The 17500-nt window shown below is 41.8% G+C and overlaps 1 protein-coding gene across 2 annotated transcripts in view; it reads left to right on the forward strand.

Moving 5' to 3' along the window:
* The first annotated feature begins 6075 nt into the window (after positions 1-6075).
* Positions 6076-17500, forward strand: part of hdac7a (histone deacetylase 7a) — a 48535-nt gene continuing 37110 nt past the window's right edge. Inside the window, exons 1-2 of one of the 2 annotated variants that reach the window (XM_071523307.1) lie at positions 6076-6218; positions 8088-8156. The gene's annotated coding sequence lies outside the window, so the exon portion shown is untranslated. Of the gene's footprint in view, positions 6248-8087; positions 8157-17500 lie in introns of both variants that reach the window. The other variant, XM_071523306.1, reaches the window with a different exon arrangement.

A 17500-nucleotide genomic window follows, 5' to 3' on the forward strand; every position in this document is an offset into this window, starting at 1 on the left:
CTGTTGAGTCCAAAAGGAGGAGCCTCCAACATATCTGTAGTGAACAACACTGACTGGCTGATATCTCAACAAATCCTATGAAAATAACAAAATCAACAATGATTTTGTTTTGCCAACAAGTCTCGTCCATGTAGTTGGTGCCCAATGCAGCCATGTCCCAGCAGCCATAGAACTCCATTGTATTAAAAAAACGATTAAAAACACGTCACAGAGCCATGCCATTGCTCTGGGCAGCATATTTCATCATTGCAATGCACCGGGCTGGCCGACTTTTTCCTCAAACAACTTATTAACCGTAAACACGTTTGCGATCTCAGGAAAGTAGTTCCGTAGCACCGAAAATAGTCCCCGGCGTGATGAAGAATGTGTTCCCATTTGACTTTGATTTGGTAATAACTACAACAGCCGGACTTTTCGTGGTAGCAGTAGCAGTTAGTGATTTTTACAATTGAAGCTATGTCTCTGTGAGCTGTATTTCAAGGTTTTTAGCTTCCAATTGGAGCCAATGACTTCTGGTTTGACGGCTAAAAACGGTACGTGGGAAGTCAGGAAGTAACGGGAGCAGAGCAAATGCATTGTTGATTTTGTTATTTTCATAGGATTTGTTGACAGTAAGAAATGCATTAAAAAACACCAGCCTTATCCTTTAATGAAAGGCCAATATCGGCCCCATATATTGGCCAATCAATATATAAGTGTAGTTCAAAATTGTTCAAATCGGCAACAGCTCTGCAAAAGACAGTTGGTTTTAGATAATTAGATGTCGGTGTTGGAAATACCAACTGACCAGTGTGAGGCTGAATGTGTGTGTGTGTGTGTGTGTGTGTGTGTGTGTGTGTGTGATAAGTATGTACTCCTTTGTCCCTGTGGGCGGTTCGCCTGCTGCACTGCTTCTCTGTCACCCTGTGGTTTTGTTATTTTCAGCTTGAAACCGGATGTGATTCAGACTGCAGGGCAGAATGTGTGATTGAATGGACTAACCACGCACACTTACATATACACACGCGCACACACACACACACTCATACACGTACATACACATACACACGCAATCACGCACATACATACATATATGTGAGCAAACATGCAAATACTCATACACATGCACACACACGCAATCACACATGCACACTTATGAATACAGTGTGCCAAAATGGACACATACAAAACACACACACGTAAATATGTGCACATATCTACACACACACACACACCGACTCTGACACCGACACACACACACATGCACACACACAGTTATATACACCCACGCAGGGAGGGTTTCTGGAAGGTGTCTGGGTTCCCCCTGTTCACAGAGGCACCCGAGGGTGAGTGAGCGGACGATCGAGCGCCACTAGCAGCACGCAGACGCTCTTTAGGTTTCAATATTGGTCTGAAACAACACTTATTGAACTGGCTGTCAGTGAGATCGGAAAATAGGATCTCACACACGCACACACACACACTCGCATGCTTTGTGGAAACAAAAGGACGGTTGAAAGTGGGGAAAAACACGGTGAGAAACGCTGGTGGATGTCAGATTCTGCCCCAATAAATGATAAAGTTTCACACCAAAATGGTGCATGCTATATATAGATAATTTCTGAAAAAGAGGGGGGAGGGGGAGAGAGCTGGAGGACAAACAGCGACTCACCATTTACATTTTTGAACAACAACAAAAAAAAAATTCCTGATATACTTCTAAATACCTCCAAAATACACACACACTGGCCACTTTATTAGGTACACCTAGCTAGTATCAGCTGGTCATCTGCTGCTGTAGCCCAGGGGTACTCAAACTTTTTTATTAAAGGTCCACAATGCCAGTAAAACAGTCTGACATTAATCATCCATAACTTGTCCATAACATAATTTAAACATAATTTAAAGTACACACATTCAATAGTACAGTATGGTGGCTTGAATCAGTGGGAGAAATGACTGTTTGCCTGTAACCAATGCCTTGAACCTGGGCACAACAGGTGTGATTGCCAGGCGGAGGCACTGATCCAAGTGTTCATTGGTCAAGCTGCTGCGGTAGGAGTTTTTCACAATGTTAATCGTGGAAAATCCAGACTCACATCGATGTGGAATAGCAATAACGTTCACAGTTCCCGGGCCTCTGACTGACAGTGACAATTCGTTGTCATAGCAATGGAATTACGCTTCGTGTGATTGGACCAGAGTGAACGCATCCGCGGAAACTGACGACGAGCGCGCGGCACACACCAACACACACACAAGCGGCGGCCTCGTGATATATTCCTACATTAACTAACGTTACATTAACTTATGTCTAATGTGACACAAGGTCCGGTCCGGATTGATTTGTAGTTTGGTCCGGATCCGGACCTTGGTCCAGAGTTTGAGAAGCCCTGCTGTAGCCCATTTATCATAAGGGCCAACAGCTTGTGTGTTGTGAGATGCTCTTCTGCACACCACTGTTGTAAGAGCTGTTATTGGAGCATTAGTGGCCTTTCTGTTAGCTTGAACCAGTCTGCCCGTTCTCCTCTGACCTCTGACCTCTGACCTCTCTCATTAACGAGCTGTTTTCCCTCACTGGATGTTTTTTTGTTTATCGCATCGTTCTCCCTGAAAATCCCAGTTGCTTCGATCACGCATCTTACCCGTTCTCATGTTTGGTCGAACAAAAAACGAAACCACTTCACCATGTCTGCATGCTTTATATACCGAGTTGCTGTCACGTGATTCGCTGTTTGGAGGAGCAGGGTGTCTGCGTTAACGAGCAGGCGTACCTAATAAAGTGGCCGGCGAGTGTAGTGCGATTTACTGAATAAGCTTATAGCTACTAGCATTGCTTTATGCATTTTGTGAATAAGACCTTTCACCATATTCAGTAGGGTCTTTTATTTTCATGAGTTTTGGGTAAGTTTTGTGCAATACTGGACAGCATTTATTCATACAATGTCACAGATAATTTATTATATATATTATTGATGATATATATTATACTTTAATGAAGAAATGTATAAATACAAAAACAAGCATTGCGAGGATGGAGGACTTTTGTCACGCCGACCGCAGCTCAGCGCATTTGACATGAGGCTGTGAGGATGTAGGTGACACACACAGCTGCGAAGCAAACCGCTTCTGATTCTAGGAAAGCCTTGGGCCAGAAAAACTGACAACACTACGGTCCTGCGTCATGTCAGCTCCCACAGAGACGTGCGTGTGTGTTTGTGTGTGTGAGAGTGTGTGTGTGTGTGTGTGTGTGTGTGTACCTTGCCTGACAGAGACAGGAAGCTGCAGGTTGTGCTTCCTCTTAGAGCGGGGCCAGGGCAGCCCTGTGCTGTGTGGTCTGTTTTAAAATGCAACACACACACACACACACACACACACACACACACACACACACACACACACACACAGCACAAGAGACTGACAATTTTAGAGAATTCATAGCTGTTTACCTTATTCCCTATTTAATCAATCTTTAATCTTACAGCACATGAACAAATGAATTACAATTGTCCTTTTGTCACTGGGTCAGATAGATTACGATTGTATGTTATGTCACAGCTGTGGGTATGCATGGGAACAGAAAGGCAAAGCTATTTATACAGTTGGCTAAACAATATATGACATTGTTATTAGGCCTGCAGAAACTATTCCAAACATTTCCCCTTCATAAAGGGGCTTTTTTCTATTGCTGTTGAAGATGTGAAAACAATGTGCAGGAGTCCCTTTTTTCATGGCTCCATGTTCTCCATGTTCTTTCTCCATTACATACTTATTGTATTTCAATGTAGTGGTATATAAATTAAATGCATGTAGGTCTATATATTATAGTACGTTTTACCACACTAGTTGAATTATATATGGAGGATTTCATCCATCATTTGAAAAAAATGACATCTACTGTCCTCACAAAATGATTGTTGGCATGAAAGTAAAGCAAACTATGGATTAGACTTTTGCTCAAAAAAATAATGCTTTTGGGGCAGGGATAATCTTTGTTTTTGCAATATTGACTCATGATTTTCAGGTGTCAATTTTCCCCCAAAACTAGTAGGCCAGTATTGTGTTTTGGAATGAAACCCTTCATGCAGATATTTCATGAAACTTAGTTTCCTTTAAGATTCATATCAGCTTGAGAAAGAGGGTGAACTGAGCTGGGGTGGGTTTCCCCTCCGCTACACCCCTGTTTTCAGGTGCACAAACCCTTAACTATACCACATTTTCCCTCTGCGAGAGCGTTACTTATGTTTAGTTTAGTGTCGTTTATTAGGATCCCCATTAGCTGTTACACTAGGCAACAGCTACTCGTCCTGGGGTCCACATAGAACATAAAAATGCATACAAATACAAGAAATAAACTTAAAAAAAACGAAAAAGAAAATAACAATGGACACATTTTAAATCACAAAAATGAGAAAAACGAATCTATACACAATGACCAATATACAAGATTCTTTATAATCTATTGAGAATTATAAAAATGGAGTTTAAGCTCATAGGTAACATTGTATAGAGGCTTTGCAGTTGTGTCAATCTCCTGTTCACCTCTGCTGGCTTCATCAGTGGAGGTCCAGTGGACATTTGGCTGTGGGCACATGATGTCTATGATGAGGAAAAGAGAGCTAGCTGGAAAAGCTTGTTGTGGTGTGGCTGTAGATCCATTCAGTAAAAGTGAATAGTCTGATGAAGTAGATTTATTTCCAGACACTACAAATGTTAGCTCCCTACAAGATTAGTTTAAATGTTTACATTTTCAATATTTTGGGATACTTTTTTTTTTTTTTTTACATAATTCTAGTTACAACCATGGGATTGTCTAGGTCAGGCCTCCCAAACGTTTTCATGTAAAGGGAACCTAAGTAGATACCAGTAGATACCAGAGGTTCTCAAACTGGGGTCCAGAGACCTCTAGGGGCGTCCCCAGCCAAATAACAATTTAATGTCACTACAGTTTAATTCACTAGAAATTAGCCCAATAAGAAGATATGTAAGAATAACTGTTATTATCTGAGGTTTCCCTCTCCCCACCTACAGTACAGATAAACTACAATAATCTTCTCAGATGAGCATTTACTGTAATAAAGGCCTTTAATGTGGTCTGGCCCTTTATAGGAAAAGGTTTGGGAACCCCTGGTCAAGCTAGTCTATAGTGGGACCTATTATCTGACTAGTCATACTAATAGTCATACCTGCTGTATACAATCTGTCATTGTACTATAGGGTTCGACCAATATATTTGGGCCGATATTGGCCTTCAAAATATATTGGGCAGATATTGGCCAGTCAGTGTCATCCTCCTCCAATATGATGGAGGTTCCTGACTTTTGTTTTTACTCAACAGCCTCAGTGAAACCTGCCTCGCTCTGCCTTAAAAAGCTGCTAACCCACCTGAAAGAATTTTCGTCTGGGTTTCAATAGAGTTTTAGTTTCCCATGATGGTCTAAAAGCTGTTTCAGAGGCTTTTCGTGGGGAAACACTCAATACTTGTCATGAAAACTGTTCATTTTAAAGAATATCGTCACAAAATATTGGATATATCGATTGCGTTGATGCAAAAATATGGGTATTGCCCTTCAAAAACCCACATCAGTCTAACCCTAACCCTATAGTGCTTCCCTCTATGGAGTGAAATAATAGTGAAATTAATATTTGTCCTCATTTTGCTCTAACCCCCTGTGTAAGGACCCCTGGAGGGTCCCAGGACCCCAGTCTGGGAACCATCGAGGTGCCAACACTGCTGGTTTCTAGGTTATGTCAGCAGATGGAGCCACAGCGCAGGGGGCATTTCATTATTTGACAAACCCCCATAGTGGAAACAAAGTTAAGACTGTTCATAAAGTCACACGGAGCCGCGCGCGGATTGGCTGCCGCGTGCACCCAGTGGGAGTCCGTCAGCGCAGGGAAACAATAGTCCTGAAGGTCCGTGTGAAGTCAAGGCTATTTTTGGTGGGGCCCGCCTCGCATGCTATTTCTGTCTGCAGGAGAAGAAGAGGGATGGGGGCCGGACTTCAGGGGCCGGACTTTCTCTCTCCGCAACTTGCCTGCGATAAGTCTCTTTTCTTTTCCTCCTCCTCTCTACTCTCTCGCTGACAACACAGGCGGACCTCGCCATCACTCCTCGTCACATTTTCTTACCGCTGGATGTAAAAAGAAAAAGAAAGGAACTCTTTATAGTGCTCGAAATCCGCTTTGTACCATCTGGATTATCTTGTGGTTGGATTCGGACTGCTTTAAGAGTCTTGGTAGGTTTTTGCGGGCTCTTTCTCACAAGGTAGGCAACAGTGTGTGAAAACATCTGATGTGGGAACAGCTGCAAGTTTGTTATATGGCGTTCGGTTAATAAATGCAATGATATTTTTTCATTATTTAGCTTTTGCAGCGCTAAAAACGACGAAGATATGCCATTTTTATGAATAGTAAAGGCTACCTGCGCAGGTGTCGTTTCTATTTTAATTGCGTTTCAGTTTCGTGCGCTCGAGGCAGTGCGGCACGCGCACTTACGGACCTTTACAGCTGTAGTAATCCTATAGTAAACTTTTGAAGGATACTACACAAACAGAGGATCGTTTAAGTCTCTATAGAATTGTTACAGCTCTATTATAGCGACGCGATAGGAGATAAAAGTACCATAAAATACGATAAGATCACTATAAACTCACTGTTGAGCACCGTAGACACACTATAAATTCCTATAGGAATATTCTAGAAATATCCTACTGATATAGACAGAAGTAAAATAAAGTGGGATGGTCGCTATAAACTCACTATTCAGTTACGCAGACATACTTGAAATCCCCGTAGGAATGTTATAGGAATATTATAGTGATTTTTCCTGTCTCCTACAATAGAAAAGGAAATATTCTAAAAACGGAGTTTGGGGTATTTGAGCTATAACTTCTTGTTCCTGCTCAGGAGTTTGTCTAGTAGAAGTTGGCATATTTATTGTTGGCCCCTATGGCCGTTTCCAAGGAGAGCTTTGCTGCTGAGCAGATGTTGGCCAGCATTAAAGTACAGCAGCAACAGGTTTAGCACACACGCACGTACGCACACACACACACACACACACACACACACACACACATGCACACACGGATAACGAAAGAAAGAGAGAGATTCTTTTAGAAATTGTATTGGTAGTACTTAACCAAAAATGTTGTAAATTATCACAGCAGAAGAAGAATCATGACTTGAATTCCCATGCAACCTATTTTTCTAAGTAGGCCTTGCTGATACTACTGTTGGTTTCATTTGAGAATGTGTGTGTGTGTTTGTGTTTTATTTCAGTTATCCCAATGAGCATTGCTTTATACATTTTGTGATATTTCCATCCAGATCTGGATCAAACAGTGTTTGTATGTAATCTTTAGCCTTTGTTTTACTTTCTAACCTGCATGGAGGAGCAGGGGGGTCAGTTGTGTCCAGCCCCACCCATCAGGCAGCCAAGCAGACTAAAACAAAGCTTAAAGGGGCGTTAAGTGATCTATGACTTTTATCATCCTCTATTGGTGATCAATGGGAATTGCAACAACATCAACGGATCTCACAACTTACGGTGGCCTGTAAATGACATAAATAAATAAGTCACATTTTCACAATAGAGAGGAGTAAGCTATCTAATTAGAGCAGAGATCCAACAGAAACGTCTAGTGAAGAGGTAATGTGTAACCACGCTTAATACTGGAATTATAATTATCTAATCATTTGCTTTATGTCTTGAGAACGCGGCTTTTCAGCCTTCGTAGCTGAAATGTTTTGTTCACTCGCTCGTAGCACCCTCCTCCAGCGCTGAGCAGCTGATTGGGAGTGTGTCGAAACTCCAATGGGTGGGGTGGCTTTGTTCCAAAACAGACTACATGCCAGAAAATGAGTTTTGAAAGGCAGAAATCTCAGCAGCTGGTGCAGTAACGGTTGACTCACTGGTATTGATCAACTACCCCCTGCAGACATATTTTGGTCATTTTGTGGCATCTGGCAGGAAATATCTCACTCGTCGTTCCTTTAAAGTGTGGGCAAGTGCTTCTTAACGCAAGTCTGACTGAGCATTATGAGTTGTAGAAATTGTATTTGTTGTATGAAAACTGTATTTCATTTTATCTCCGTTGTCTCCACAGATGGAATCAGCGCCTCTGGGAACATCATAAAGACAGACAGACAGGACGATATATTTCCTACAGTGGCAGGTAAGACTTTTCTTTTTTTTTTACTTTTAACCTCTGGCAATATTGGTTACAAAAAAGGAAATATCCATCTCTAATTTAATAAGTGCATTTTAAAATTAGGGATTGAAACATTCATGTGGAAAACTGCTACCAGTGGCACAGTAAACCCAGAGCTACATCTTGTCCTCTTTACAGCTTTTTTTTTTTTTTTTTTTACAACATACACACATTACACACAGGCTCTGCACTTAGTTAAGTGGTAGCGTTTTTTCCAATGCAGCATGATCTAAGCTGTTTGATTCTCAGAGAGCTGCAGTAACTACAGACCAGGTGTCAGACTGGTTGGAAATATGTGTTTGGTCCACTCTGTTTCTCATGTTTCAGGTCTTCAGTGTGTGTGTGGAAATCTGGTTTGATTTTGGTCATTGAGAAGTGTGTTTTATTGTGTGAAGCAATTTTACAGTTACCATGAGGCATTTAAAGTTATTCTATGATCGTTTTATTCAAACACAACCAAAAAGAAATCCCATTTTAAGTTATTTGTACTAATGTCTAGTAAGTCATTTAATCTAGTATTGAATTTTAAAATTGAACTATTCTTAAAACAAGTGAATAAACAAAATCTTCCAATGAGATAATTTAACTTGTTACAAATGCAAATCGGCTTGTTTCAAGATTTTTCTTGCATCATTTGGATTCATCATTGTGTCATTTTCTTCTTCTACTGGCTTATTCTGCCTTATTTCAATATAGTGACAATATCGTCAACAACAATGTAGTCCTGAAACAATCCTGAAACAAATGAAACTGCAATGGAAACAAGTAGCATTATCTCACCTCACTGGCAGGATGTTTCACTTGTTTTAAGAAAAAAATGAGATATTCTGAATATGAAGATTGGCATGTTTACATCCATTACATGGCAGTACCCATTCTGTACCATCATGGTAAATTTCTACACTCATTCCCTTCACTATACAAGGAGCAGTTTGTAAATTTTAGACACAGAGGCCATCTAGCAGCTCAGCTTGGCTACTTTTTTTTTCTGCCTGAGACCAGAACAAATCAGATCTATTGTCATGTGGAGACTCATCAGTAACAAGTTTAGACAAGTTTTTTTTTTTTTTGTAGTTTAGATCAGCATTCTCCGATGTGTGAACAGGTCATCGTGTCTGATGACAGTGTGTAGGATTACAATGCATGACTCTCTGAATGGAAGTCTGCTCTCTCTGTGCCAGGCTCCACTTACAGCATGCTAACCAAGGACCCACTATGTGCCCTGCGTGTGTGTGTGTGTGCCTGTGCCTGTGGAAAAACCCAGTGAGGTCATGGCCGAGGCTGCAGGGTCTGGTTACATGTGTGTTGTCCACCCAGGCCAACTGACACTGGCTCTCGCCTTTGTCTCCCTCTCTAATCTCTCTCTCTCTCTCTGCACACACACACACACACACACACACACACACACACACACACACGTATATCTAACCCCACATTAAACCAGCTCTGTGCGGCATGGTGCCCCGATGCCAGGCGTCTCTGAGGTTACAGATTGGTTAGCACTCGTCTGGGTGCGATGTGACACGTGACACCGCAGGTTTAAAAGCCCCTATAGACCGCAAACAGACCTATAAACTACATAGGAGCGCTGTAATCACTCTGCAGGCCTCAAGGAACTCTTCCTACTCGTACACGACTCGTGAATCTCTTACAGCGCATACTTGAGAATCTTGGCTGGCATAACCTGAAAATTAATCCCTCGAAGAAATGCTTCAAGTAGGGGTACTTCCTACTTGCGTGCTACTTGGGAATCTTTCATAGTAACTGGAAAACTCAATTTTTCAAGAAATACTTCCCTGTAGCGATACTTTATACTTACATACTACTTAGGAATCTTCTATAGTACCGTGAAAACATTTTTAAGAAATACTTTATGTAGGAATTCTTGCACACTTACTTTGGAATCTTCTACAGTAACTTGAAAACTCACCGCTTCAAGAAATACTTAATTTAGGGATATTTTCTACTTGTAGACTAATTGGGAATCTTCTATAGTACCATGAAAACTCATTTTTTTAAGGAAAACCTCACATAGGAATACGGTCTACTTTCAGACTACTTGTGCACTTACTTGGGAATCTTCTCCAGTACTCTGATACTCATCTCTTCAAGACATACTGCATACTTTCTATTGGCAGACTTTGGTATATTTTCACAAAATACTTCATGTAGGTGTACTTTCTACTTGCACACTACATGGGAATTGTCTATAATAACCTAAAAACTAATTTCTTCAATGAATACTTTGTTGGGGCACTGTCTACTACTTGGGAATCTTCTATAGTAATGTGAAAACTCATGTCTTAAAGAAATATGAAATCTGAATCACATCCCAACTTTTCCTCCCACATCTCGACTTGCTGTGAAAATGCTCCGCTCTTAAACAAAAACACTAAAAAATACCTCTTTTCTCATCTCTTCTCTGTCATACATGATCATTCTAGGGACACAGGAATGTTCATTACATACATTTGCAGACCGATTGGTTGGTTAATATCTAGGAAGTTCATTTGATTTCTCTCTTGATAAAAGCATAAACTAAATCCTGAAAATGTAAAACTACTTTCTTCACATTTTTGAAGGAGGAAGGGCTGGGAAGAAAGTCGGCTAATTAAACCTTGTATAAAGATGAAACTTCATCTCTGAGTGTTATCTTGAAAGTGAAAAAACACCTGCTAACACGTTGGGGTCAGTTTCACTTGTTTTCAATGCAGTTTCACCTGTTTTGGGAATTTACTTGAAACACGATATCTAAATAAGCCAGATCACTCCTCTAGTATCAACACAATGAGATTTAATTAAAGGAAATTCTGGAAACAGGTGAAATTATCCCACCGCCATGGGCAGATTTTTCTAGTTGTTTAAAGGAAAATAAGACTCCGTACACACACATACGCTCTCTTCCTCTCCATCCCTCCTTTTCCCCAAAAAATATTTATATATATCCCTCCATTCAGCAGGGGAGAAGGAAGCGTTAGGGACAGATAACAATAGGCAGGATTGTAATAGCGGAGAGCCGCGGCGGAGATCGCATTTCCTCTTCCTCTTCCTGGTTTCCAAAACCCGCTCGGGTCAGCTGACCCGGGCAGCGGCTTCGCTCCTCTTCCTCGCCCTCACCCTCATGGGAGGGTAGAGGGATGAAGAGGAAGAGAGAGAAATAGAGGGGGAGACGAACTGAGGGAGGGATACACACTGTAAACAAAGACATTTCACATCGACTTCACACTGCAAACAATGACAAGCTGTCCAGTGATTTGAACTTGTTTCCAGACCTATCACGCTTATTTCATGATATTTTAAGTCAAATTATCTCACTGCATTGGCAGATAATTTTGCTGGTGTCAATAAATTTCACTTGATTCATTATGCCAATATGACTTCTTTCAAGAAATCATCATAAAACAATGAAGAAAATCTGGAAAGAAGAAACTTTCTCCAAAACAATTTCACTTTTACCAAGTAAATGTCCTGAAACAAGTTATCCTGAAAAAACATTAAAAAAAAATTGTTGAAACCAGTAAAATGATCTGCCAGTGCAGTTAGATGATTTCACTAAAAATATCCTAAAATAAACTTGATAAATCTGGATATAAGATACGTTTGTCAGTTTTTGCAGTGCACTTTTGTGGTAAAGTTAGTGAAAAGTTTTGAAAAAGCCAGAAATCTCAGCAGCTGGACCAGTAATTCTTGAGTCACTGGTATTGATGAATAACCCTATCAACGCCCCACAGGTATATTATGGTCATTTTGAGCTATGGGGCAGTAAAAAGCCTGACTGACACAAGCTGTGCCGGGGTGAGCAGCAGCAGCAGCGGTGGTATAGTTAATGGTAGTAATGGTAGACGGGAATGAAAGAGAAGGCTATTTCTGAACTGGGGAACAAATGGCCCAGTTGTCCTGCCTCTAGGTGCGTGAAATCACTCGATACGTCAGGGGAACTGTTACACAATACTCTCCAAGGGGCCTCCAAGGACCGCTGTGTGTGTGTGTGTGTGTGTGCGCGTGCGCGTGGTTTTGTACTTTATGTATGCCTATTAATTGCGTGTGTGTGTGTGCAGTTTTGTGTGTTTGTGCCCGGCTTTATATACATGCATATTTGTTATATGTGTGTGTTTTTGTAGAAAGAGGGAGAGTGTGTGTGTGTGTCCTGAGGTTACACTGACCTTAACATTATATTACTGTGTCAAATCAATTAGTATTGTATTAACCTGTGAGCTAAAGGCTCCCTGCTGCAGTGCACTGGGTTATTGGTCTATTACTGGCCTCCAGCCACAGGCTGTACACCGCCTCAGGATCTCTCTCTCTCTCTCTCTCTCTCTCTCTCCCTCCCTCTCTGTCTCTCTCTCTCTCCCTCCCTCTCTCTCTCTCTCTCTCACTCTCTCTCTCTCTCACACACACACATGCACACAGTTAATCTGGTTGAAATGTACTTAAGTTGATGGAGTGATTTTGTTTCCTTGGCATTTGAAAAAAAAAAAGAAAATTCCTTCAGTTGTAATTTGTAGCTCAGTCCCAGGCTCTCCCGCTGACAACCTCCGCTCCCGACCAGAAGCCTTGGATCTAAAAAAAGGCTGCAACATTGGAACTGGAGCGGCCTGGAACATTTTTGAGCCTCCAGTGATTCATTGTTTTTGTTTTACTATTTGCTTCTATCAGGAAGCAGTAGGAACAATTTTACCCTTGATTTTGATTTCAGCATCACAACTAGGGTTCAACCCGTACTGGCTTTTGAAAGCTGATGCCGAAATTCCAAGAATTCTGTGTTTTCCCTAGAATTGTCTTGTTGTCAGGGAGGAAAAGCTTCTGGAACAGCATTTAGACCGTCATGGGACACTAAAACTCTCCACTGAAACCCAGACTAATGGCATTCTTAAAGGGTTAGCAGCTCTTTAAGGCAGGGCGGTATATTTAATAAAAGGCTTATATCATCCTGATATATCAGTCTAACCCTTATCACATCTTTTCCTAACCAGACTGCACTCCTCGCTGTATTTGGATATAGTCCGACCTGACAGACAGCAGAGTAACGGACGGCTCACATTCACTCTAGTTCACTGAGGTGACTGGGACTGACCTCAGATCAGATAGCTTGTTGTTAGCACAGTGGTAACGGGAGCTCCTCTCATCTGGATGGACTCCTGACTTCACTTCTCACTGTGTGTGTGTGTGTGTGTGTGTGTGTGTGTGTAATGAATGGTCTGTAGTGAAATTTCCAGCTCCAGGCTAATTTCAACACTCAGTGAAGTGGATGATGAGAGAGAGACACACAGAATGTTTATGTAATGTGTGTGTGTGCATGTGTGTGTGTGCATATGTCAGGGTTTTTTGTGTGTGTGTATGCATGCGTGCATGTGTGTGTGTGGCAGACAGAAGCCTATATTTGTCACTTTGTGTCCATGTATAAGTCACTGTGTCTGGGCTTGTCCGTGACTGTGTTTGTGTATGAATGCTTTTATGTGTGTGTGTGTGTGTGTGTGTGTGTGTGTGTGTGTGTGTCTCCACAGCCAGAGCGCGGAGTGTTTGCAGGAATGTTAATGTCTTCTTCCTTTGTTGTCCGTGCAGACAGCGGAGTGTGACTGTGCATATTCATGAAGCCGCCTTCCCAGGACGGTTGTTAACGTTTACAAAGAAAGAAATGCAGACAAGGAAGAGAAACATGGATGGAAAGAGAGAGAGAGAGAGAGAGAGAGAGAGAGAGAGAGAGAGAGAGAGGGATAGACATATCCAAATAACAAGACAAAGTTAGAGAGTGAGAAAGCAAGAAGAGAGGGGTGGGCAGATCAACTTATTTGTTATCTCTTTTTCAGAAAAATAAGATTTTAAGGCTGAATATGAGACTAATAAATGACTTGTTGAGACGGACATGTTTTTGTGCAGCGTTCATATTTGTGTGCTGACGTCTAGGTATGGCCTCTTTATTAGAGAACCTTGTTAATCTGGGAGTTATTTATTGGGGGAAGAGCAGATGCACGCCACAACATTTCTTTAGCTACAGGACTCCAATTTCATTAAATGTAAATTAAATTAATATTGATTTGAAGTGATTTCCTAACAGGTTGAATATGGCATTCATCTTACAGTAGGAGGAACTTTTCTAAACGTATTGAATTGAAAGTGAATTGGATCCAGCCGTTCCCCTCCCGGTGTTGTCATCCTGTTTGTTTCCATTTAAAATATTACAGTGTTACGAAAGGTATTTCCACCCTGATCTAAACTTGTGTTGGAACATCTAATTTGGTCCATATGTCATTTGTGTTTAGTTTGGTCAAACTGCTGGAGTGTCTGGATCCTGCCTCAGGTTAGAGTGACGGTTCAGCAGGAGAAGCAGATCTCTGCTGTCTGTCTTTTTATCAGCATAAAAGACCTTTGCTGCAGATTGCAGCTTTTTTTTGGAGCTACCAGTCTTTCAACCACTATCAGACACTATCAGTGGCTATCAGTCACCAAGTCACCACTGTTTTCATGCCTAATAGCTTGCTATCTAAGATACTCAACATCATTTAGTTCATTTGAAATATTTCCTCTTTGGGGCTGCAAAGTATTCATTGTCGTAAACCACAAACACTGCTATTCAAAGCAAATAATTATTGCTAATACTATTTGACCCAGTCTTGGTATGCACGCATACACACACACACACACACACACACACACACACACACTACAAGCAAGATTAATGTAACAATGATTTGTTTTCTAACCACAGAGGTGGTAAGAAGCAGGGAAGCATGTATAAGTGTGTGGTGGCCTTTGTTGATAGGGGTGTATTGATATGATACCTGGATATGTGTGTGTGTGTGTGTGTGTGTGTGTGTGTGTGTGTGTGTGTGTGTGTGTGCGCGCGTGAGAGTGCGCGTGTGTGTGTGCATATCTCTATCATAAGAGGGGAAAGGGGGAGTTCCTTTGAGTGTGCTGCTGTGTTGAGTGGCTTTATCTGGCAATGTGGAGAATGTGTTTGATGTTTGGGAGAGCACTGTGTGTGTGTGTGCGTGTGTGTGTTTGATGTTTGGGAGAGTACTGTGTGTGTGTGTGTGTGTGTGTGTTAGTGTGTGAGTGAGGGAGAGACAGAGAGAGAGGGAGCTTGAAGAAACGGTGTAGAATCTACAATATAGAATCTACACATCAAACCTGCAATAACCAGAAGAAGAGTATAGATTGTGATTGAAAGCAGTGGTTCTAGGGGTGTATTTGCAGAGCGAGGGAATGTTTACACACACTCAGACACACTCAAAGTGCACTGGGTGCTGCCCAGTACAACCAGTGAGGCACTGGTGGAAGTAAAGATTGAACTGCGTGTAGTTGTTCATCTTTTCCAAACACTCTACATTCCTGATGGGTGAAAACGCATTGAAATGATCAGGTACTAAAAGAGAAGTGAGCTGTTTAAAGTAACGATAGCTCCTACTGGAAAGACTGACTGCCAATAAGGCCCTGAGCCGGACTCAAACCTGTGCCATCATATGCACATGGCATGCGCCTCAGCCTGCTGAGCCAGCATGACGCCACGCATTGTGTAATTGAGTCGATGCTGTTTTAGCACAGTGGAGATGTTGTTCGCTGTCCTTCAGATAGAGGAGTCACTGTCATCTGTCAAACTAGACGGAACACCTGGTCTCTCCTCCCTGACAGACACACAGAGGCATTCACAGTTCATCTGCGCGGGCGTGTGTGTGTGTGTGCACGCACGTGTGTGTATGCATGTAATGAATGGCGTGTTGTGAAGTTTCCAGCCTCAGGCAGTTTCAGCACCGAGTCAAGTGGAGGATGAGCGGGGACACATGGAATGTTTATGTAATGTGTGTGTGTGATTTCAAAGTGGTGTATTATTGCCGTGCTGTTTTAGGAATGCAGGGCAGATTCCTAAAACACCTGTTTGGGTGAAGCAGACCAGGATGTAAAAGCTCTATTCACTTCAATTCCTCGTTTACGACCGCACATGACATTCATCAGTCTCTTTAAAGAAAAGCTGTAGGCTAATTTGTAAACCTGCAATTCAATGCAACAAGCACACACATACCCATGTGTTTGTAGGCCTAATGCTATACTTGTGACGACCTACCACTGACTGCATTCATTCCATAACCCTGACCTGAACCTAAACCTACTTAACCCTGTACCAAAGCCCTAACAAAAAACTAAGCTTAACCTTGAAGGAATACACAGAGTTTTTGGGAGATGTTGTCAATTTACCTGTTAAGTGGTAAGAACATGGCCCAAAAGCATCCATGTTTCCCTGATAAATGATTGGCTCTAGTGCTCCATGCTAAGACTTTAGCATAAACAATGTTAAGTGACAGTAGGCTCCATGCTAACACTTTAGCATACACTCTGTTGAGTGATAGTAGGCTCCATGCTAACACTTTAGCATACACTATGTTGAGTGATAGTAGGCTCCATTCAACACTTTCACCTGCTATCATCAAATAGTGTATGCTAAAGTGTTGGCATTGCACACACACACACACATACACACACACACACACACACACACACACACACACACACACACACACACACACACACACACACACACTCACAAATAGCAATGGGTAGCCTAGTAGATAAACGTGATGACAGCCACACACACTACCATGTACACTTGAACACTCAGGTATGCACTAACAGAGCAACACCATAAATATATAAATAGTTTGGCGACAGTTGTAGGCAGGCAGACGGACACACACACACACACATACACACACACACACACAGCACAGCACAGCACAGCACAGCACAGTCTGGCCAGCTGCTTCGGAAGCAGAGGGGTTTTGAATGGGAGTGACAGCTGTGGATTCCTCAGAATGAAGGAGGGTGAGAGACATAAAGAGAGACACAGAGCCAGAGAGAGAGAGAGAGAGAGAGAGACAGAGAGAGAGAGGAATGATAGAACGGGGTAGAGTGTGTCAGATAGAGAGAGGGGGTAGCAGTTACTTATTTGTCTTATTTCTCTTCAGGCCAGTAAAGCAGATTGAGCTCAAGTGAATGAAACTGAGAGAAAGCGAGGGATGAGCGACAGACAGAATGAGAGAGAGAGAGAGAGAGAGAGAGAGAGAGAGAGAGAGATAGAGAGCTACCAGATGGAGCAGAGTATAGAGCATGTGATCTTGACGGTCAGTCTATACTTAGAGATCCTGTGTTGCACAAGGCTGATTTAGCAACTCAGTAAGTTTTTTTAGTGAAACATCCCTCACCTCCTGCATTCACTTCTTACTCTACTAAAGTAATAATCTGATAATAACATATACATAAAAATAAATATCCTTTTCACTACTGTCACTGATTGCTACACCACAACAGTGATTCAA

This window comes from Centroberyx affinis, unplaced genomic scaffold, assembly GCF_046629955.1.
Source record: "Centroberyx affinis isolate AG114_WGS23_722 - 3 ecotype Tasmania unplaced genomic scaffold, CSIRO-AGI_Caff_v1 ptg001079l_1, whole genome shotgun sequence".
In the NCBI taxonomy this organism is placed as follows: Eukaryota; Metazoa; Chordata; class Actinopteri; order Beryciformes; family Berycidae; genus Centroberyx; species Centroberyx affinis.